Below are 22962 nucleotides of genomic sequence, written 5' to 3' on the forward strand. Positions count from 1 at the left end.
CCTGGTTTCACAGAGCTGACTGATGCATTTTAATGTGAGAAACCATTAAACACAAGATTCTGGTGTGTGATTGCTGTAGCCATTTGTTTGCGCCAAGCCCTGGCTGTGGCTGTGTTATCTGTGATCACAGAGATGACTCACTCAGATTGGTTTTTGTTTCCTGATACACAGAGTTACCAGCCTCCCGTATCCAGCATTTGGTGATTCATTTTAGGAATTTGGGTCATAAATTTAACTTTCAGGAGCATTTAAAAATTGTACTTTCACATATAACTGGAAAGAACTAAAAAATAATTCAGAAAGTTGATGGTTGGGGGAGGCACATGTACAGAATCACAGTGTACATTAGAAACAAAGACACGCTTTAGAACTTTATCGTCCTGTGTTGTTGAGAACATCCAATTTGTGGAAGCTTATTTCTTTTTCTTTTTTTTTTTTTTTTTGCGGTACGCGGGCCTCTCACTGTTGTGGCCTCTCCCGTTGCAGAGCACAGGCTCCGGGCGCGCAGGCTCAGCGGCCATGGCTCACGGGCCCAGCCGCCCCGCGGCATGTGGGATCCTCCCGGACTGGGGCACGAACCCGCGTCCCCTGCATCGGCAGGCGGGCTCTCAACCACTGTGCCACCAGGGAAGCCCTGTGGAAGCTTATTTCTAATCAATCTGATAGGTGTTACATCCTAGAAACCAGAAGTTACTACGTTGAAAGTATCCTTCCTGTTATTTATTGGTTTACATATAATCAGAAAGCTCATATTACTAATTATACTCAGAGCACTTATTACATATACAAAGATCACGTGAACATAGGAGATTTAAATATTGCCTTAAGGCTAATGTACTTAGCGCATCTTCTTTTTCTTAACTCAGAAACACAAAGAAAGAAATGTACAGTTCTCCTGTCCTTCCAGTGAAAATGCCTTAATCAGTGGTTGCTTTCTACTTGAATAAAGATTCATAGAGCACCACCGGCAGCAAAAGTGCCATAGCGGATTCCTTAGAGTGTCCGTAGGCTCTGTTTTATTGAATGTCCAAGTATGTTATAGGCAGTGCTTCTCAAACTTTAAGATGTAAACATATCACTTGGGGATCTCATAAATTCTGATTCAGTAGGTCTGGGGTGGGGCCTGAGATTCTGCATTTCACACAGACTTCTAGGTAATGCTGAGGCTGCTGGTCTGCAGATCACACATTGAGTAGCAAGATTGAATTTGAGATATCAAACATTATCAGAACCACACACATAGAGATGATTTTAATAAACTATACTTGGAACTTGGTTAGGCTATTCGGGAGGTTTATCAGAAGTAGCTTTTGACCCAGGAATTCAGAGAACAAGCAAGAAAATATTCTGAGCAGAGAATTCAGTAGGAAGTAGACCAACCTTGTTGAGTCTCCACTGTTTGCCAGGCACTGAACTGGGCGTTTTGCTTAACAATGACTCTGAGAGGAGGTGTTACACCTCTCTTTACCTGTTGAGGAAACTGAGGTTCAGAAAGCGACTCAGTTATAGAGTTGGAATATGAACCCAAGACTGTAGGGCTTGTCAAGAGTGTTGGGTATCCTCTTTCTATTACACCAAAATATCCAACTCCCTTTTGTGTAGTTAAGAGTTTTGGCTACACTGAGTAGCCCCAAGGGCCCTGAAATTTATGCAACTAGGAGCGATTAGGAGCCTGTATCTAGGCAGTGGATCCAAGTGCAGGCTATTTTCACGATGTAGAAGTCATGCCCCACTTGCAGTGGGGTCTGCTCCTGACCTTGCTTTTCCAGTGGTGGCAGTGGCTTGATTGGGTGCAGGCTTTCTCTCAGGCTTACATCTGTGGGATCATTGCTTGGGGTAATTGGGGCCAGTCTGTGGCCTGGGATAGAAGAAGCCTGGCTTTTCTTTCCTGAAAAGAAAGTAGAAAGATCCTAGATTTACAGTTAGAAAACCCAGTTTTGGGTTTCATCAACCTACTGCCAGGACAACCATGTGCTACCCTAAAATGTTCACAGTCACACCAGAGAGATGAACTATATAAAAAGATTTTTTTAATAGCGAATTTGGTAAAACTATACACATTAGATTTAAAATACTTCTGAGAAAATTATTCATGAAGAAAGTGAAAGATTGATCATAAAAACCTGCCAATCCAGGCAGTGTTTGTGGTTCTAATCATGGTAAAGATTAGGCTGTGTTGACTTGGGATAATGGCTGAAAAGACGGATATATGCACAAGTGGATGGGCAGTGTTTTATTTTTGTGGCATTGCTAGTATTAATTTACGTACTTGGAAGAGCTCTAATCAGGCTCTTGGATACTCTGAGTTCAGCTAAAGCAACATTTTTCAGCTAGTGGGAGTAGCACAGAGGTTGCTCTGACTGTGCTAAAGTGAATCAGTTGTACAATGAGAAGATTAAAAGCCCTGATGAGGGCTTCCCTGGTGGCGCAGTGGTTGAGAGTCCGCTTGCCGATGCAAGGGACACAGGTTCGTGCCCCGGTTCGGGAATATCCCACATGCCGCGGAGCGGCTGGGCCCGTGAGCCATGGCCGCTGAGCCTGCGCGTCCGGAGCCTGTGCTCCGCAATGGGAGAGGCCACAACAGTGAGCGGCCTGCGTACCGCAAAAAAATTAAAAAAAAAATAAAAGCCCTGATGACAGCTTTTTATTTCCCTTTGATTTACATATACTTACCTGCCATTTCCTTCCTCTCTGTGAGGTGTTAGGAAGTATTATTTGTACCTTTGTCCCTTATTCCACATTTGGGAATCCAAGCTTATATCTCTGTTGCCTTTCTTTGTTAACTTAAATCTTAGAAGCTTCTGATGTGGATCTTCCACAGTTATGTGTGTGCACAGCTATGATTTGTTGCATCATCTTGGAACAGAAATGATCATGTTAATCCCAGTGTTCTGTTTACAAGGTTTTTTCAAATCGAGTGTATTTTATGTGCCTAATGCTGTGCTGGATCCAGATACACAGCCCTCTTCCATGCAGAGATGATGCCTTCAATTTAAGGCCATTCACCCCCTTCAGTCCAGACACCACAGAGTAGAGTGACGCATGCTTTAAAAGGGACCCTGACTAGCTCCCTGATTACAGTTCACTAGTGCCCACGTGTCCGGGGCTTTCTAGAGACCAGAATATCTCTGGACACACACCTTGGAATTCCCTTTCACAAGCAAGCTTCAAGTTTGAATTGACGAGCTGTAGGAAACCAAAAATGCCTCAAACCTTGGCAATCCTGAACAGAACAAAGGCCCTGGACTCAAGAGACTTGGTTCTTTCTAAGCTCTGCCACTTATTCACTAGCTGTGATGCTTGAGCAAGGTTCTGTACCCTCCTTGGACCAGTGTGGTACCTGTGTGTGTGAGGCAAAAAGTGCCTTCTATTGCAGATAACTGAGGTCTCCGCATCGGATTAAATCCCTCTACTGCCTTTTGTTCACTCTGGGATGCTTTTAAAAGGATCTCCCCACCCTCCCCCCTTTTTGACTTATTTTCATTGCAAATGACTTTTGGTATGTTTTTCTCCAAATCATTTCAATCATTGTTCACTTTAGGTAAATTTTCAGTGAAATCTGCCTTTCTGTTTTGTGAAAAATTTTGAGGTACAAATAACCATACAATCTTAATTAAACACGTGGCAGTGGAAATCACCCATAGCGACCTATGTATGCAATGGAAACTGTTTTAGTTGTGATATTGAAACATGTAGTCAACAATCAAAACAAAAATTGGAAAATATGCATTTTATGTATTTTTTAAATATTTCATGGAACGTTTTGATTGTACCAGTCTTAAGAAGAAGGGAGGGGTAGGGAGTACAAAAACTAAGACTTAGGCCTTTTAAGCCTATGATATTGGAAAATAATATTGACTCTTGTTTTCTTTTCCTTGAAAGTTGCATAATGCAAGAATTATCACCTTACTCCTTACCCAGGTTATGAAGTTGAAAGATCTTCCTTGCCATCGTGTAGAGTTGGGGTTTTGCAGTAGACAGTAGTCGGCTTCCACCTTCATTTGTGATTGTAATACCAGGAACTTTCCTCCAAGGTTGCACATTTCTATCTGTTCTGTCTTCCCAGAATCCTTGTGATAAGTAGAAGGCAGGATTTGCTTTATAGAGAAAGAAATCAGGCAGAGGGCTGTTGAGACACTGCTGGGAAAGAAGGCATACCCACCTCCCTTTCTCTCCACCCCAGCTCTTAATCCTCTCTCCCTCTGAATAGCTATAGCATTAATTTAAATCTCTTATCTTACTAGTCATCATTACTGAATCATATTGTAATTTATATGCTCAATACTTATTCCCTCCAAATAAATCTTAATCTCTTTCCGTGGAGAAGCAGCTATGGATTTTTTCGGTTTTTCATTTTTGGTACCTTTCTCTGCGTAGCCCAGGTTTGGGCACAGAGGCTGAATTATTAACCTAAAAACGAAACTAACTGTGAAATGAGACACTGTGTCTTAGCAGATCTGTGTATCTATGAAGTACTTAAGGGACTCCTAGTCTTACAGTATTGGAGCCATATTTCATATCCCACTGGTTACTGATTATGTAGAAAGGAGGCTCAGCTGGGTTTTCTGTTTTACCTGCCCTTTGAGGAATCTTATGCTCTAATGTGAGCTCTGACATTTGCTTTTATTTTGACTTCACCTCTCTGAAGGTCACACCCTCGGTTTCCTTTTCTATCAAATTAAGGTATTGGACATTACCCAGGGTCCTCTCTGGCCTTATGAGCCTATGACCTGAGACCTTCCTGGACTCTGACCTCCTCTCCCCTGACTGCTATCCAGTCAAGGGATCTGGAGGTCCACCTTGCAGCTACCGTGCTGCAGGCTTTAGAGCCAAATGAGAGGAGCCTGAATTGATAAGAGGAGGAGGGAGGTCATAGAATTATAAACAAGCCAAAATACGTGGGGGAAAGCCTCCTGATTAATGTGGCACGAAAAAGTGGGCCCCTTAGTGCTTCAGGCTGTCAGTCTGTATAATGGGGATAATCCTGACTACAAAATAGCAGATAAAAGCCCCTTAGTTTGTTGGTTAAGAAAAATTCTAGAGAGAGGAAGGGGTTGATGGTATAAGGTGATAGAGGGCAGACTTTTTTTAACTCCTGCTTCAGCTTTGTCTTTGCCAGTAAACTGGAAGGAAGGCCCTGAAACCAGATGTAGGTGAGGTGATAGAAAAAGAACACTGTCTCTTGTGGATAAAGGCAAATCCTTGGACCCAGATAACTTACAGCCTCAGGTACAAGTTAGCCTAGAGCCAAGTCAGTAATTTGGGGGGTGTGTGGCATGGGAATGTTATCCTGGGAGCTTGCAGAAAGATTTCAAAAGAGAGAGGAAAAGGCATATTTTTATCAGTGACCAAACAATTGTGTTGATATTGTTTTAGACTGGATCATTCAATGTATTACTTGCAAGTGCTTCATACTTTATTTGCTGAGAGCTAGTAAGGATTCCCTAAGAATTAGTCATGCCTGAGTCACCTCGTTGTTTTGATGGGATTAGGAGTCTGATAGATGAGGCCAATGCTGCTTTATTCAGCGTTTGAATTACTTACTTAAAATGAAGACAGACTAGATTGCGTGCTTATTAGGTTTGCATATAAGAGAAATATAACTGGTGATGGACTCCCATTCAAAATAGTCTTTAAGCATGGGAGTGACAGACACAAATTCAGGCTAGTAGCCATTACCTTTATGAAGCAGGGAAGGAGGGGATAAAATTAAGGAAGCATATATTAGGAGCTTGTTTTATTTGTGATGTGTTCTTAAGCTGGGTTTGGGGCAAATGGCTGTTATATTATTCTCTCTACTCTTTTTTATTTGATATGTCTAATATAGTCCATAATTGAAAAATATGATTTCAAAGTAGCCTTGGAAGACTGGATTGATGGGCTGAGACTATCAAGATAACATTTAATAGAGATATATATCATGTTCTGATTTTGTAAAAAGAAGTCAAAATTACATACATATAGAATGAGAACTGTCGGCTTCATAGCAGATTTTATGAAAAAATCTTGGGGAATCGGATTTCCTGGTGAGCCCTGAGGAAGCAGTATGACACAGTTGCTGCTTCTAGGTAGTGAAGGCTATAATCCCCCTGAACTCTGCTGGTCAGACTAAACCCATATCATTCTGCTATTATGTTATTATGCTGTGGGCTTCCCATTTTAGGAGGGTCACTGATAAACTAATATTTATCCAGAGAAGGTGACCAAGATGAGGAGGAAGCTAAACATCTGGAAATAGTTAGACTGGAAAAGACTAGTTAGAGGCAACATGGTAATGGTCTTTACATATTTGAGAGGCAGCCGTATGACAGAAGGCACATCATTTCTCTCTTGTGCTCCCAATGGGAAAGTAAGAGATAGATTTCAGATTTTAATATAAGGAAGAATTTTGTGAGAGTTAACATTCTGCATCAAGAGAACGAACAGATTTCCATAATACTGAGCTGCTGGTCATTGAATGTCATCAAGGAAAACTGATCATATGTTGTGTATATTTTTTAGATTTCTGCAGTGCATCTGAGGTGGGGCCGGATGACCATCAAGGCATCTTTTTGAGGTGTCTTATTTTAGAATAGCTGAACAACCTGGCTGTAGATTCTAAATGTGCAGTGAAATGATAAACCTGCCTCTAAACCTGTAACACATATTTGTACATTTTTACTCAGGTACCCCTTAGGGGTACCTGAGGTTCAGTGTGTGGAATGAAATCATGTTTTCTGCATCGTGTGGCTTTTTTGCGAAGAGTTCTGGCATAAAAAGATACTCTGTCATTCATGGGTTCCTCCACCTACCAGTGGGGGTGCCATACTTCTCGTGGCCCACAGGTCACAGTGGTCTGCCCCTGCATGGTCCCCTTCAGCAGTTAATCCACTTAAATTTAGCTTCTAAGTAACTTCTATAACTTTGTTCTCTGTAGTTCTGAAAACATTTTTTTGGCCTATGGGATGTTATGTCTGAAAAGCATTCCTTATTAATTTAATTATCGTTTTTTGGTGGTTGCTATATTTTTCTCCATTTCAGATGTTGGCTGAAGCCACATTTGTTTTCTGACAAGTACAAGGAACATCTGAGTCTTTGAGAAAAGTCAGAGATGCTTTTCTGAAGAATGGTTAAAATAGATAACTCTTTGTTGTCCAAACTTCAAACAGAGACGCCTGTAGAAAGAATAAAGGAGTTGCCAGTCCTAGCCCATTACAAGTAAAAATACTTGAGAATAGGGCTTTCCTGGTGCTGTTACTACAGCACTTCCTCCTGCCTGGCCATCCTAGAGGTTCAGAACTCCACCTGTCCTGTGGTTACTGGTAAATTCCATGAGCCTTAGAGAATGGGATTAAAGGTTAGGAGTCTCCCTATACCATTCTGATCTGCTAACAATGGTTGGGTGAAAAAAAGGGACCTGCCATTCCATTAACGTGTAGAAACCCTGACCTCTGGTTTTAGTGATATGACTTTGATACCAGGCCAGGCCTTGAGCAAGATTGTCAAGGTGCAGATGTTCAGTTCCACTCAGGGCTTTTTTGAGTGCTCAGTTCTCCCCTTTGCCTATAAGCCAAACCTGTGCCTACTCCTTCCTTTCATACAGACATGTAAATGACCCTAGTCATTACCTTCCTTGGGGCTGTTTGTTGTGTTACACAGATACACATGTTGAAATAAAGTGAGGAATCTAGGTGATGGAATTTTAGGCCTTACATAAGAGAGGACCTAAAAGCAGAGATCGGAAGGTGTTTCCCAATGCTGGTGAAATCACAGTTTGGGCAGCTATCTACTTGGTCTCCTTTTTACCATGGCCCTGCCTAGCTAGTGCTTTATTTGGAGGGCTTTTTTGCTTATGGCCTTCTGAATTTCCAGATTCTACCCAGGGGTACCTGAGGTTCAGTGTGTGGAATGAAATCATGTTTTCTGCATCGTGTGGCTTTTTTGCGAAGAGTTCTGGCATAAAAAGATACCTCTGACATCTGTCACTGATTTTTATCTCTCAGTTCCTAGAGGGGGGCCTGGCCAACTTAATCTCTGGTGCCAGATCTCTTTAAGACCATTTTCTAAATATGTTTTTGAGCAAAAGGAATGAGGAGTTCACCTCTTAATGGAATGCATTGACAAAGCAAGCTAGAAAAACAAAACTTGTAAGGACCAGCTTTTCTGCAGTGTTATCTGTTACTTCAGTAGGCCAGTTCAGGTCATGTTAGAACAAGTGATCTGTAGACAGCCTCGTTCTTAGGTGAAATTTCTGACAACGATGATAATCCATGGCCTATTGCTGCCATTCACTCTCAAACTTAAAATCCAATCAATTAATAGATTAACTAAGTAGTTGTTAAACATCCATTGTATACCTAGCTAGCATGAGGTCTTGGATAAGATGCAAAGTAAAGGAAAAAGGTTTTTCATCCTTGAAGAACTTATGATCTAGCTAGTGAGATAAAACCCATGCTTGTGAACCTGACATACTGTATATGGACCACTTAATTATATGGCAGATACACTAAGGACCAAGGTCCTGTAAACAAGGGGAGGAGCACTGGTGGGTTGGAGAAATTCAGGAGGTTTTCCTAGTAGCAAGGCAGGAAAAGAACATGGGAATTCAGTTTACCATCCTGAAGACTTGAAGAAATCTCCCATGTTGGTTAGCAACTCTTAAGAGAGGAAAGTCATACTGTTCATTCTGCAGACAGTGGGCTCTAACAAGCAGAAGATTGTGACAGAGTTTTATGATTCATAACTTGAAAGTTATCCTAAAGAACTTTGTTTCCACTTGAATCAAGGATGAACCAGGAAATTCACAAAATAAATGGTTTGCTACTTAACAGAAGAAACGGTCCATGGTGAATCTTTGGTAAACTTTAATTAAGAACAGTATTTACTCCAAGTGTTGCATTTCCAAGTCTTATGGAAATAATGAAGAGTAATGGGAAAATTATTATAAATGTAATAATATTTAAATTTTAAAATATTTTAATAATATTTTTCCTTAAGGAGCCTTTATTTCCTTAAACTTAATTATTTTCTCAAAAATGTAGCCAAGATGCTCAGCAGGCATTTTTAATGCTGAATTGAAGATTTGAGAGTACCAAGCCCCAAATGCCAGCTAATATGAAGTCATCTTCTCCTACCTGGTAGGGGACATTTTAGAATCAAAACTGTATGTTTTTCTCTTTAGGCAGAAAAATCTGAATTAGGGAAGAGAGTATGAAGGTAAAGAAGAATTACAGTAGGCTTAAAATGAGACAAGAAAAATTCACGACATACCATGTTTTGATTATCTTTCTCTGATCGACGCAGTGTTTTTCCTCCCTCTCCTCTGGGCCTTGACCCTTACCAGTCTATTTATCATCTTGTTAAAACAACCTGCATTAGTCACATCAGCTGCACCAGATCATTCACCCTCATACCCTTTGACTTTTTCCCTTTGGGCCTTATTTTCCTCACTCACCTTGAACATTGAGACTCTTGACTGCCTGTCTTGCCTCCCCTCCACACAGCGACAGCTACTCTCTTCTTCACCATTTATTCTTGTCTTTCACTTTATTTTGTGAGCGCTCTTCGTCACTAGGTCATCCATCCATTAAATGTATTTGCTGAGGGCCTACTTTGTGTCATTGCCATAACCCAAGGCCCTACTCTCATCACCTCTTAATTGCAAGAGAAAATAGAAGCCATCAGGCATGGACTGTCTCCGTGGAGACACCCACTCTACCTACTACCATAGCTCTCTCCTTTGTTTTATAGCCAGACTCTTGGAAAAGGTTGTCTGTGTTTACAGTCTCCATTTCCTCCCCTCTTATTCCTTCCTTAAACCACTGCAGCCTGGATGCTTCTTCCACCACTTCACTGAAGCTTCACTGACAAACGTGAAATAGTAGTGACCTCTTCATTACAAAAGCCACTGGATGCTTTTCAGTCTTTATCTTTCTGAATCTTCCTCTGGTATTTGACACTCTTGCACACTGGCTTCTCCAGGATGCTCTTCCTCTGTGGCCTTGTTTGGCCATTGCTTCTTCCTCCTCTTTCAGGGCCCCTTCTTCATGCTGCCTCCTAAATGTTGGTGCACCTCTTTGTCCTGCCCCCCACTCTTTTCTTTTTTCACCTTATATGTACAGTCCTCACCTGGCTGGCAACTCACATACATTGATGAGTCAGCCCTAGATCTAGAACTTGTACAGAATCATAGATTCAACTTTCTGTTGGACAACTCCTTCTGCATGTCCCATACACATCTAAAAGTCGGCAGTTTCCCCCAGGTAGTGCCTCTGCACACTGAGGTCTGAACAGCCATCTCTTAGGGCCTAGCACAACGTCTGCACATTCCCCCTGGCCAGCTGGAGTCAGAGGACTTCTTTGAAAGGAAACAGGACTCAGGGTATTACAGAGGATCCTTTCAGTATTATTGACTGTGTTCATAGGTACTCAATAACAAAAGAACATTGGGGTTTTTGTTTCCGGGGTTTTTGAAATAAATTTATTTATTTTTGGCTGTGTTGGGTCTTCATTGCTGTGCACGGGCTTTCTCTAGTTGTGGCGAGTGGGGGCTACTCTTCGTTGCAGTGCGCGGGCTTCTCATTGCAGTGGCTTCTCGTTGCGGAGCATGGGCTCTGGAGCGCTAGGCACGCGGGCTTCAGTAGTTGTGGCTCGCGGGCTCTAGAGCACAGGCTCAGTAGTTGTGGTGCATGGGCTTCGTTGCTCCACGGCATGTGGGATCTTCTCGGACCAGGGCTCGAACCTGTGTCCCCTGCATTGGCAGGCAGATTCTTAACCACTGTGCCATCAGGGAAGCCCAGGAACATTGGTTTTAAAAGTCATTGACTTTCGATATCCCTTCAGTAAGTTTGAAATGATTTGCTTTTTCCCTTATACTGATGATCGTCACTTTGAGGTAGCAAGTGGCAGGTGTTGGTAACTTACTTTGGAGATGGAAAAGTCAGGGTCCAGAAGGAGTAAGCAGAATGTGTCCGCAGTCAAAAAGTGATTCGTTAAGGAGTCAGGGGTTGATTCGTTTATTCATTTACTCAATAGATAATTACTGTAAGCGTGATTGTGTGTCCGGCACGATAGAAATACAGTGGAGCATCAGACAGATAAGATTTTTGGCATAATGGGATATCCGTTGTGCTGTGTTGCTTCTTGGTGCCTATCATCTTTGCTCTGATTTCTTTCCATATAATTAGTGATGAGTGATAATAATTAGCAGATATTTACTACGGGCCAGACACTGTTTTAGGACTTAATGCATACTAATACATTTAATCATCATGACAACACTATGAGGTCCCTAACATCATTCCCATCCTCCATCCTCCAGAGAGGGAAAGCTGGGCAGTGGGAAGTTTAGAAATGTGCCCTAGGTCGTACTGCTAGGAAGTGATGAGGCCAGGATTTGAACCAGGCAATCTGGCCCCAGAGCCCGTGCTCCTCCCACTCCCTTAGCTACGCTAGCTAGCGCTTAATACTACAATTCGCCCTTTTGCTCATGTTTATGATCCTCCATCTGTGGGGTATGACAAGCTAGTTCTCAATATGCCAAAATTAACCTGAAGTTTTAGATAACAAACACTTGGACTTACTTTGCTTTCTTGAGATATCTCTCCCCTGCCCCCCTTGGGCACTGCTCTAGCAGTGGTCTCTTCTTCTAATCTGCAATCAGTAGAAAAGAAAGAAAAACTTGCAGTTAAGCCCAAGTGGTTGTGACGGGTTGCTAAATAAGACTGGTTCAGCTGAATTTCTGAGATTCCTGAGAAACACTGAGGATTTCTTACGAAAGAAATTTTCCTTGTAATAGGAAATCGTGGGTCATTGCACAGTTACAAGTGTCTCAGCAAAGAAAAAATGTGTCTTGAGGCTTAAGAAGCATAAAATCTTAATGAGATTATTTGTGGGCTGCTACTTAGGCATAATTTTTAAACTATTAGAACATATATTTTCCATCTGACTTTACCATCTTAGGTTTTTACTGTTGAAACTTAACATAATGTTGAAAAGCTTCAGGGTTGTTGAAAGAAAAAGAAAAAAAGTAACAAGCATTTATATAAACAAGTTGAAGTTTACAATGTACTTTCATAAACAGTAGCTTACTTGATCATCCTCTTTTTACTGTCTTAGAAAACAGAATCATAAGGATATCACTATATGTTGAAATTTTGAAAAATTGCCAACATTTTCTTATGTGGTAATCCTACACTTTAAAAGCATATCTTAAAAAGGCAAGTCTGAATCAGTGAAGTGTTCAAATTACTGGATATTATGAAATGAAAGTTTTATTACTCCAAATTATATGTAATATATCTAGGGAACTGCTTTTTAATGGGTGGGTAACAGTAGCATCTGGTTAACGTATTAGTTGTTAAGCCACACCTCGAGGCCTCTGAGATGGGTTGAAATCCCCCTTTGTTCCTCAGTTTTATATTTTTCATGTGCAGAGTCCCGCCTCCCTCCTTCACCAACCAAAGGTTACTAGCCAAACCTGCTGGAGAGCACACTGAGAGTGAGATGTGTGAGATGTGCCCCCTGGGTTGTCTTGTTCTGTTTTGTTTCGTTTTCCATCAGGGAAAATTCCTGGTCTGGGATATTTGTGTCCTGGCCACCAGTTCCCAAGAGATGGCCACATTTCTCCCAATTTTAAATGAAACTCTCAGTCCCAAAGGTAAACATTAGCTCGGCCTCAGTCTGAATAATTGCAAAATCAAAATTAGGCAGGCCCACGTGAATGAGATTTTCTGTTTTGTCTCTACAGTGTCCAGAGCATTAACAAAATGTCTATTTGTATTGAGGGTGCCTCTGTGTAAATAAGCCTGCTCCTTTTTGATTATTGCAATCGTACAGGAAAAGGCCATCTGTTTTGGTAGTAACTATGGAAATATATCTAGGTAGCCAAGGAAAAGCTGGATTGTTACTAAAGGATGTGTCACACCAACAAGAAAATAATTTACAAAGCAGTGGGTAGAAAATATTTTCAAACGCTGAAAAGTGAGTCACTTAAGCTATCTTTTTGGGTGATGGGTGAGTAGTGCTGGTTTGTTTTTTGCTTGACTGTTTATTCTTTTTTTTTTCTTTTTTTCCAGAAGAATCTCTTTCCTGTAAAGCCAGAATTTAAGGCTCAGCTTCTTTTCAGCTTGGATAAAATGAAAAGTAAAATTCTTTTAATACTAATTATAACCTGCAGAAGTCTAGTGAAGAGAAACTTAAGAAATGTAATTCTTGTTTTCTAGCTGAGCTTCAATGCCATATAATTAATATAATTCAATCTCTTCTTACCACTTTTTTTTTCTGCATGATTTAAGATATCAGAATTTAATTCATAGCCAGAATGAAAACAGGACTTAGGAAAAACTTGAAAAGACTAGAGAGGGATTTGCATTCTGCTGCATGGTTGAACACGTCCCTAAAGTAGCAGCTTTAGAATGCCATGTCCTGATAGAATTCCCCATGGAAAACTGGCCAGTAGAGCGGTTTCCTAGCGCCCTCCCCCTAGTCTGCACCACTGTGAAGTGTCATGAGGGCCTGGGATCTGAACCTAGGGAGCTTCACAGGATTGCTCCACAGCCTGACAGAAGGGCACTGGTCTCACTGGGCAATCTGTTCTCTTGTTCATAAGCCCCAGGCTGTGGGTTTTGGAACTGGCCAGCCACCCTGGCTCAACCTTGGATAAATATTCCTGGGTTCTAAGTAGGAGGGGGAATTCAAAGCCCTGTTTTTCCCAAGTCCTTCCATAACCAGTCCATGGCATGTTATGAGGTCTGAGTGGTGTGGCCGTGTTTGGAGGGGGTTAGGGAACATGTTCTACTCCTAATTAATGTGTACACCGGTAATAACTCAGAGGGCCAGATTCTAACCCAGCTTCACCCCCAGGGTAGTTGAAATCTGTATGGAATGATTTGAGATGTCTTAAGCAGTGCCTTTTACCCACCCAGTTTTCTCAAATGCCTCTTCCCTTTTGAACTGAATCTTGAAGTTTCACAGTTGGACTTTCATTCTTTAAGTATACGGTTTTGATCCTTCCTAAAATGGAAATCCCACGGTGAGATATAGTATTTTAAGGTATTATTGGCCATTTAAACCACAGTTTAAGTTTCTTTGATTTTGACAGGAAGAGACATTGGTTGGGTGTGGTATTAGAGATGGAATGAGGCTGACAGCGGTGGGCATAGGGTGTAGAATTTGGGACAGAGACAGATTGCACATTGCCTGGATGGGGACCGCAGTGGCTTCTTCCCCACCAGAATTTCCTCCCGTGCATTTAGTGAAACGGGGCATCCTATTTTCCATTTACCTCTCCCTGCTGGCAGGGAAAGACTTGGAGGCCTTTTTACAGCTTTGACTCTTCCTCCTAGATGTGGTTCCATTTCCGTTCCAAGATGAAAGCTTGTCTTTGTCCCCTCCCAGAATAGTTCCAGGCAGCAGAATACAGTGAATCCTTCCAGATAAAAGACCTGCTGATAAAATACCAGATTGTTATCAGAGAAGCAGAGTGAGGGGAGTCCAGTCCCTACAATTAATTACCTAGTTACAGCTTTGTTTATATCCTGTTCATTTGGGGGCATGTTTTCCCTGGACAGTTTCTTGTCTGTGTTCTGGACGGCAGGCTGATGTTTGTAAAAATCCCAAAGGTCAGGGAATAGTGGATTCCTTATTTTCTGAAAGGCTTAATGGCAAGGAAGAGAATATCAGAGTTTCTGCCTTCCACCTGGAAGGAAATGGCCAAATGCTTGGTTTGGGTGGTTCTTGCCTCACCTCCAGCATACAAACCCTAGTGTATTGAATGAACTCTGATTTTGTATACTTATCTGAAAGGTTACCTGAAAATAGAAAGACATTTATCTCTGTGAAGCCATGAGTATTAACCAGTGAATACCTGGATATCAAGACACTGAGACCAGAGTCTAAAATGCTCTAACACTGCTTGGTGAATGAGCTAAATGCCACTTCAGAATGTGTCAGTTTTGAACCACCCCCTATTTTGGGGCCTCTCACCTTCTGAGCTGGCGCACACTCTGGAGTGTGTTTCTCCCAAGGCCGTTCTCACCTTTTGAGACGGACCACATTCTGTCCAAAGAATGTGTATCTCTAAATAAATCCACTCCTTACCTTAAACAAAAGAAAAAAAGTATAAGTTTTATGTTATGTATATTTTACCACAATATAAATGACTGAATGAATGAATGATACTTGCTTTCTGGCAGCTCCAAGTACTTTGGACACAGTTGGAAATACCATAGGGTTGGGCTACATCATCTGCCTTATATTGAACTTGATCACTGTTGCGTGTGAGGTATCATGCTTCCTTTTAAGAACTGTGAGACTGAAAGCACAGAGAACCTTAATGAACACAAGACAAAGACACAAATTTTGCCGCCTTCATAGGGACATATTGGCAAGTCTGGGATTGGAAAAGAGCCATGTCTTGAAAATGATTGATTCTAAACCACTATAGCCACTCTCCTTCCACAAATGTAACAGAAGAGGGGAATGGGGTCTCTTGGTGGCTGGAATAGTAGTAACATCTATTGCTCTGATTCTCAAGTAGTGGCATTGAAAAGCTCCATGACTAGTAGTAGTCATGGAAGTTAACTTCATCTGTATATATGCAGCCCTTGAGTGGCCAAGCACATGTTTCTTCACCAAATCAGACTCAAGTCTGACCTTATGTTTTCCTGTTAAGTTCTGTTCTCAGCCCAACCGATTTTTGCTATAAGACTGACTCTTGACCAGTGATTCAGCCAGCTTTTTCAGCCTCACTGGTCATGGGGGTTCTTTTTGAGGACTAGACTGTTGCTTTTTTTTTTTTTCTGCTAAGCCAAGAAACTTCTCCTACCTTGCAAACATGCTACCTGGTGATACAGCTGCTATGTGATGTCAGTGTAGAAAAAGAAAGTATGAAAATAGGTCTACTGCAAATCAGGAAACTTTTTTTCTTGTTAGCCCCAAAAGCCCTAAACTCAGAACTCTGATTAAAAGGTACTTATTTTTTCGTGTGTGTGTGTGTGTGTGTGTGTGTGTGTGTGAGAGAGAGAGAGAGAGAGAGAGAGAGAGAGCGAGCATGAGCGTGCATATTCCTACCATCATTTCAAGGTAGTTGTGAAACATTCACCATGATTTCGGCAATACCTTTCTCAATTTTAAATTTAGTATTTTCCTTAGAAAAGGCGAGAGGCTATAGGAATTTAGGAAGAAGAAGCTAAGGTAAATTTAAAATATAAACACTCACTTTGAGTGATATCAGTAAAAACATGCCCTGACCTTCTAATACATAAGAAAAATTTTAATTAAAAAAAGATAAAAGTTTTCTTTTAGGAAATAAAGATTTTGCCAGAATAGCATGAGTAGATAAAGCAGTCTGTTGTGAAAACTGCATCTTTAAAATTTCCACTTTAAAAAATAAGATTTCTTTGCTTTCTTCTTGACTAATGGTTTTGTCAGAACAATCATTTGAATAATAAATGAAATACTTTGAAGTATGTGAGGGAGTGGAGAACTTTTCTGTGCCTTGTACGAACTGGTGATACAGATTATAAACTAAATGATTCCACATTCCAATTTATCAAGGATCCAAGCCAAAGCCATAGAAATCTACCAATGAAATCATAAAAATGAATGGAAGTGATCCAGATTGTTTCATTTTCCTTTGAAATGTTGTTTGTATTAGATGTTAGCACCCAGAAGTTAAACAGTATTGAATTTCACACATAGCACTTCAGAAAAAAAAAAAATTATTTATTTGGCTGTGCGGGGTCTTAATTGTGGCATGTGGGATCTAGTTCCCTGACCAGGGATCGAACCTGGGCCCCCTGCATTGGGAGCATGGAGTCTTAACCACTGGACCACCAGGGAAGTCCCATAGCACTTTCTTTTTAATCTTAGGTTAAAGGTTATGTCCTTGGCATGATTGAAGAATGACATACAATTTGCACTGACTTTTTTTATTGATGGGCAAGGAAGGAAGTTGGGGAGTAATGTGATACTGAATTGATGCTAAATTTATTAATTGAATTTAAATGGGAATAAAGAATGTCACTTAATGATTTTATTTATTTTTATATTCATGTATATGCCTTCTGTGAAGATTCTCTTGAATGTTACTTATGCTTAAAATGCAATATAAAATATCTCTTGGCCACTACCTGTAGCAGTGGGAATTAGCAGTGATTTTCCTCCTAGTAAATGTATCAAATTGTATCACAGCCAAAACCTTCAGTCACATGGACATATTGGAGGATGTGACCAGAATTCTTTATTGACATGCTCCCTGTCTTAAAATACAGTTACCATTAATGTATTAATGTGTTAAGCCTTAGTCACAACCCAAGGAAAGACTTAAAGGTAATGTGATTCTCCTTATAATTAGTAACCTAATTAAATGCTGGAAGGCTTCAACCATACAGTAATGTACCTTGCTTCTGAACAAAGATAATACCACAGCTGAAATTGTAACACTAGAATTTTTTTAATTAGTGGTAGGGTGTGTGGGTATGTGTGAGTGTAATCTGTTTTGTTTCATCTTCAAACTTTGCACAGCAGTCTCCATTGTGCATTTACTGGGACTCTGTTAAATAATAGTGCACTAATTGGTTTCTGTTTGTTCAGAATTCAGCATGATTCAAACTGGGATGAGTTGATTGAAAATTACCTGTTCACTATGGAATAAGCAAATTATGAAAATAAGCAAAAATAAAAGATATTAGGAAGCAGGTTCAATCTACTCGAGATGATGGATAAATCTGTTTTACCTTAATAACCACTTGAAAAATTCTACCGCTAAATGCAGAGTTTATTAAAGCGGGCCCAACAGATTTGGCATTGCTTGGTTGAATGGTGTGAGTTGTCAAGTATAGGTAAGAGTTATAAAATTGAATTTCTTTTAGTATTTGTTATTGTCGTTCCACCCTGTGGTGGTAAAAATGTCTTACAGTTGGGGCATGCTAGGTTTTGCAGCTACCACGGGCTCTGGAGTCAGACAGACCTGACTTTGAATCCCAGCTTATCCATTCACTTCTTTTGTGAGCTTGGTCACGTCACTTACTGTCTCTGAGCCTGTCCTAGAAGAGCATGTGGAAGATTTGGAACATTGTCCTGAAAAAGTTTCTGTTTTTCAATTCTTATGCGACTGTTAGGATTTTAGTGTTTATTGATTTGATTCTTTAAGAAAGCACAAGGAAAGGTTCATTCTGGTCATAAAAGTTCAAAGGAAATTGCTGGGCTTGTTTAATATGAGGAAAGAAGATTTGGGATGTTTTGGAGATGCGATTGGAGGTTGAGAAGGGAGAACAAGACAGGATGTATAACTTAACTTTTCTAATGTATGTGAAATGTTATTCTTAAAAAACAGCATTATTGCGGTGTAATTGATGTAAACTGCACATGTTTAAGGTGTACCATTTGCTAAGTTTATACACCCATAAAACCACCCCCAGTGTCAAGATAGTAAACATATCTATCACCCACAAAAGTTTCCTTGTGCCCGTTTGTAACCTTCTCCAACAGCCCCGCCCCCGTCACCTGGCAACAGCTGTTCTAGCACTATAGATTAATTTGCATTTTCTAGAATTCATATAAATGGAATCATACATTATGTATTTTATTTTGCCTGACTTTTTCACTCAGCGTAATAATCTTGAGATTAATCCATGTGATTACACATATCGGTAGTTCCTTTCTGTTGCAGAATAGTATCCCACTGTACAGATATACCACTATTTACTTACACTCTCACCTGTTGATGGACATTTGTGCTGTGTCTAGTTTTGACTATTACAAATAAAGGTGCCAGAAATATTCATGTACAAGTTTTTGTATGGACATATGCTTTTGTTTCTCTAGGATAAATGTCTAGGAGTGGAATGGGTGGGTTGTAGAAAAGGGTGTACATTTAACTATTTAAGAAACTGACAAATTTTATTTTCCAAAGTGATTGTACCGTTTTACATTTCCACCAGCAGAGGATGAGAGTCCCAGTGGTTCCGTATGCTAGTCAACACTTGGTGTGCTTGGTCTTTTTAATTGTAGTCTTCCTAGTGGGTATGTAGCAGTACATCGCCGTGGTTTCAATTTGAACGTCCCTAATGACTAAGGAGATTGAGCATCTTTACATGTGTTTCTTTGCCATCCATATATCTTCTTTGCTGAAGTCTTGGTTCAAAGTTTGACCCAATTTTTTGTTGGGTTATTTGTTTTCTTCTTATTCAGAATATATTCTGGACACAAGTCAAAAGACTGTTCTTTTAGGCATAAGTTCATTTATTTCCCTGGCATGTAGAACCACAAAAACAAAATTAAGTTGCAGTAAGAAAAGCGTAATTATACTTAAGGAAGTACTTTTTGACTGTGACACGAATGTGGGCACTGGGGCAACCAAAGGAGGATGTAAAACTTTCCCTGAAGGCAGTGGTCTGTTTGGATGCTGTAGGGATGCTGATGTATGGCTTAATCTACCTAATTGCAGTCTTCATTTGAGATAAGAATCTTCCCTGGGGTGGGTCTGTTACTAATATCTCAGTATTCTTTGCTCTTTCGTGCTATTTGTTCAGGCCAAAAAAGTGCAATTTCTTGGAATTTTTCAAAACTTTCCATGTACTTCATGGGTTTAAAAAATTTATTCTTTCTGATTTTAGCTTGAAGTGTTGCTGTGAAACCTGAGGAGGGTCATTCAGGAGTATTAATTAACTTTAGCAAAAATAAATTGCAATGTTTGGAGAGTAATCAAATTAAAAGAAATGCTCAAATTTCTCTCATCTAGCAGTAGCACAAATCACTGTTTTAGCTGATGGTACTGGGAAGATTCATTCAACCCTCTGTAGAGGCAAAATAATTAACTGGATTCTAGAGAAGAGGTTCTATCTGATTAAAGGAGTTGGGGCTGTTTTAGCCCACGGAAGGGAAGAGTAAGGGGTGATTTAATGACAGGATTCCATTATAGTCAGTGAAGGGTTTTCCTGTGTATAGAAAACACTGGTCATTTGTTCTCCAACTCTGGAGAGGCTCAAACTAGAGAAAATTGGCTCCCGACTATAGAAAGATTGAGTGTGGTTTGTATTAAACGTAAAAGTTCTATTATCAGCATCAGTATTGTTATGAGATTAAACAATGGAGCAAGTCAAGAGAGGTCATAAAGATATTTTAAAATAAAAATATAGCTATCTGCCTGAAATGTTTAAATGTCCATTGAATTATAGGATTTTGTTTTTGAAGAGGACTTTCAAGATCATTTATTCTAATCTCCTTTTACAGATGAGGATGTGAAAGGATATTATGTAATTTGCCTATGGCCACATTTAGATACTAATATTTTAATTTGAGGATGTTTTAAAAGTAGTCTGGCTAAAGAGGCATCAAAGGGACCGTGTAGGAGTTTCTGCTTAGCAGTAGGTTTCCCTCCACCAAAATACTCACTTAAAGCTGATAACGATGTGTATTATTTTTTCCTAAGCCCATGAAGATCCTGCCAGTGTGCTGACCTGTGTCTGTTGTCTTTAAAAATGTTAAAGATTCTTATTCTTGGACATTTTGAACTTGTCTCTAGATAAATATTATACTTCAAAAGACTGTAGATGATTTGACCCGAGGTGGTCAATATTGTTAGAGGACAGCAGAGGACACTGCCACAGCCCTTGGCGAGCCTGTCCCAGTCTAATACAGGGTTCCTCAGAAACCTTTGGCTGCTGGCTGAGCTACAAAGACTACAATTTCGTGGACGACTATTTCCTGGTGACTAATTTGCCTTCCTTAAAGATAGTGCATTATAAAGCTTTTGGTTTTATTTTATTAAGCACTAGTTGGAGCAGTAGGAAATACATTTAGGCCACCAGTTCATTGTGTATGGGATCTGCAAAAATGAATTCTAACCATTGGGATTAATGGGATAAATTGTACCTCCATTACCACAACAGAAAGAAATAGGCACAGTGCACTTTATTTGATTGTGGGTACATTTTATTTGGTAACTCATCATTCTATACATGTTCCCACTAGACCATCTAGAGCAAAAACTGACATATGTGTATATAGTTTTATATACTTATTTCAGAGGGTTTATGTGAGTACTGAAAGTGAGATAAAATATCTGAAAGTACCTAGCACATTGCCCGACATCTGGCAGACACTCAGTAAATGTTCCCACCTTCCTTTCCCTTTCCCCTCCTTGAGTTTTAGCATGAGTATTGGAATCTCTCAGAAATGTAAGATTCTTGTCAAAAGGGAAGTTCCTAAAATTGTTCACATTTGAAAGTGTTTATTTAAAAATGTTAAGCACTCACTTGACTCACAGGATGCTTAGATTTTGCAAGATTTTAATATCTTTTCAGAAAGAGTCACCTGAAAAGTCAAGTTCTGTTATTCCAGGAAAGATGTACTTAGCACCTATGATTTGTCCACCCAGTATTGGGCTAGGTTTAGGGTGCTTTGAATGCCAGAATGAGAAATTTGCATTTACTGTGGTGATAAAGAGTTGTCGCAGGTTCTGGAACATTTGAAAGCTAAAGAACAAACAGAAGAAAAAAAAAAACTCTTAAAAACGGGACCAAAATTATTCCTTTTCAAACCTTCCCCCTAAATATACATAGCTTAAAAAGAAGAGAGTAAATTTTTTCCATACCTTTGTGTAGTTTCTTAAATTGACCACCCAGTCCTGGGTTTATGAACTGAAACCCACTCACTGTGAATATGGAACCGCATGCCCTAAAGGTTAATGGGGTGCGTTTCAACTGTATGAAGTCACTTAGAGAACTTGGCCTTTGAGCAGTGACCTTCACCACAAGGAGACTCAGTACGCTCAGGACCGTTTTCTCCAACCCACCCACTACCTGCAAGGAAAGGAGAAGACATGCGGAGGCCAAGGTGTTACGATCAACCCCCTTAAAGACTCAGTGGCTGTCTGTGTGTGTTCGTCTCTTGGTCTTTAGTGGAGCAGGGGCAGAAACAACGGGAGGGTTTTGCTATTGAGAGGAATGTGCAGCTCTTTCCCTCCGTCTGCACAAGTTGCAGCCCTCAGCTCCTGCCCTGCACACAGCTTATCCCAGCTTGAGAGCCCTGAGGGCAGATCCAGAACGCTTTTCCAGCTGTCTGTGAGGAGGCCAGTAGTATGTGGCTTGTTGATCCAAGGTCAGAGAGGAAAACCCACAGATGGACCGGGAGGGAAGATCATGCCAAAATTTCAAACTAAGTCTAGTGGTTATTTTCATTATGTGGGAGAGTTTTATACCGTTTATGTTAGATTTTTTTTTCCACTTTATATTACTCCATTTTATTTTGGGTAAAGACTGAAAGTAATGATTACCTTTTAATCTCTAGGGCCTCCAACATCTTTGTATTTATGTTGCTGTAAAGTCTTTTCCATGTTTTTCCGAGTCAGGGAAGAATCATTGTTAAGGTATAACTTCATTTCAGTGCTCCAGAGGAAAAAAAACCTTCTTTCCAGCTGTCTGGACAATTTGGTTGGAATCTGAAAAATTCAGTTTCAAATTGTATCTGTTATTGTCTAGTCACAAAATAATGAAAGCATGAAATGAAATTTCAGATGAAATATAATTTTCATACTCTTATGTTTTTTCAAAACTCTATGATTTGATATCAGCAAGTAACCAGGGATTAGCATTCAGAAAGCATCCTTTCATTTATTTAAAACACGTTTGTAATTCTAAATAATTAAAGAGCATTATTCAAAGTAAGCACCACACTGGATACCTTCCCCCCTGTCCCTGTAGGAAAATTCCCTAGCTTTATTTCCTAACACCTAAAGGAATGGTATGAATGCAACTAGCCATTGCCGTTGCATCCAAGACCCTGTGTCCTTGCCACATATGTGGCTGAGTGCTGTGCCCAGTTCTTACAGGGACAAGTGGAGGGATGTCAAAGTGATGGAGGCCAATTCCCAACTCCTGGCAGCTGCCATTTTCACCCTTTTGGGATTAACAGCCTGTGGCTAGTCGACCTGGGGAAAACCTTGGTAACTTGGAGGCAGAATGGAGGTGACCTTAAAAG

General features: G+C 40.3%; 1 protein-coding gene, 1 long non-coding RNA gene and 1 other non-coding gene across 9 annotated transcripts in view; 1 reads left to right on the forward strand and 2 right to left on the reverse strand.

The window, feature by feature from the left end:
• The window catches only part of THADA (THADA armadillo repeat containing), a 313719-nt gene that overhangs the window by 136997 nt on the left and 153760 nt on the right, over nucleotides 1–22962 (forward strand). The gene's annotated exons all lie outside the window — the stretch shown is intronic.
• On the reverse strand, nucleotides 706–4194 carry LOC113623786 (uncharacterized). The gene is made up of 2 exons (XR_003434061.1): nucleotides 3918–4194; nucleotides 706–1888 (listed from the first exon to the last, which is right to left on the reverse strand). It is a non-coding gene; the product is annotated as an uncharacterized LOC113623786 (long non-coding RNA).
• On the reverse strand, nucleotides 16749–16821 carry TRNAW-CCA (transfer RNA tryptophan (anticodon CCA)). The gene has a single exon. It is a non-coding gene; the product is annotated as a tRNA-Trp (tRNA).

The sequence above is a fragment of the Aethalodelphis obliquidens genome, unplaced genomic scaffold, assembly GCF_003676395.1.
Source record: "Aethalodelphis obliquidens isolate GAN/ISIS:26980383/991018 unplaced genomic scaffold, ASM367639v1 scaffold12, whole genome shotgun sequence".
NCBI classification, from domain to species: domain Eukaryota; kingdom Metazoa; phylum Chordata; class Mammalia; order Artiodactyla; family Delphinidae; genus Aethalodelphis; species Aethalodelphis obliquidens.